The sequence below is a fragment of the Meles meles genome, chromosome 1 (genome assembly GCF_922984935.1).
Source record: "Meles meles chromosome 1, mMelMel3.1 paternal haplotype, whole genome shotgun sequence".
NCBI classification, from domain to species: domain Eukaryota; kingdom Metazoa; phylum Chordata; class Mammalia; order Carnivora; family Mustelidae; genus Meles; species Meles meles.
In genome coordinates this window covers 172,432,445-172,433,633 of record NC_060066.1, presented here as the reverse complement: position 1 = coordinate 172,433,633, position 1,189 = coordinate 172,432,445, and the positions used below count along the sequence as shown (strand labels likewise).

Sequence of the window (1,189 nt, the reverse complement as noted above, 5' to 3'; positions counted from 1 at the left end):
CCGGGATCATGACCTGAGCTGAAGGCAGAGGCCTTAACCCACTGAGCCACCCAGGTGCCCAGGACTCACTGTCTTTAAAAGGAGACAGACAATAAAGTAGTAATTATAAAATGTGATAGATGCTTTGATAGGGAATTTCAGGATGTAAGGGGCATATTTCTTGACTTCTACGGAGGAAAATTACCAAGTGTAGGAAACCTAAATCCTGGAGGATATTTAAACTATAACCTGAAAGGACGTAGGAAAGGCAGGAAAATGAATACGAGATGAAAAGAGATCCAAAGAATAGGACAAGGTGTGCAAAGGCCCTGGAGTGAGTGAGAGGAAAGCAACTGAGGAGAATTAAAAGCCAGCAGAATATGGCTGGGGGCTCTTAGGTAGTAGTGAAGCTTTGCGCAGTGGCAGCATCGTAGCCAATGAGGTTTATCCGAGGCGCGATTATTGCTAATTGAGAGGTAGTAGTGAGAAGGGAAGCTGGAAATGTAGGCACGTGTCAGATCTGAGAGGGTTCCTTAAACTGTGGTAAGAGCTTGCACTTTATTCTGAGGGAATGGGAAGCCACTGAAATATTTATGTGGAGGAGAAAGGGATTGTTATTTAACTTTTAGGAAGAGTGGAGTGGTAAGGGGGAGGAAAGGTAAAGGTGGAGAATTCAATTGATCAGTTATTCTCTTGGTTGCCAATTAATCAGCAAACCCATCAAAGGGAAAAGCAATGCTGAATGACAGGCTCATCTCCCTGTACTTCCTTTCTCTCTGGGATTTGTTCCTTGAAATTCTCACGTGGAATTTTTTTTTTTTAAGTAGTCTCCAAGGCCAGTGTGGAGCCCAACGTGGGACTCAAACCCCTGACCCTGAGATCAAGACCTGACACAAGATTAAGAGACAGGTGTTTAACCAACTGAGCACCCCAGGCAACCCTCTTGGGAAACTTTCAGTGCCTTCAAACAGAAATTCTTCTTTTCTTGCCTGGTTTGTCAAAGTGTTCTCAGAAAGAGGGATGGTCTTTTTTTTTTTTTTTTTTTTAGATTTTATTGATTTATTTGACACACAGAGAGATGTCACACGTGGGCAGAGAGGCAGGCAGAGAGAGGGGAGAAGCAGGCTCCCCACTGAGCAGAGAGCCCGATGTAGCACGGGATCCCAGGGCCCTGAGATCATGACCTGAGCCAAAGGCAGAGGCTTAACTC

General features: G+C 44.8%; 1 pseudogene; it reads left to right on the top strand.

Moving 5' to 3' along the window:
* The first annotated feature begins 387 nt into the window (after positions 1-387).
* LOC123928004 lies at positions 388-538 on the top strand (annotated as a pseudogene).
* The last annotated feature ends 651 nt before the right edge of the window (positions 539-1,189 follow it).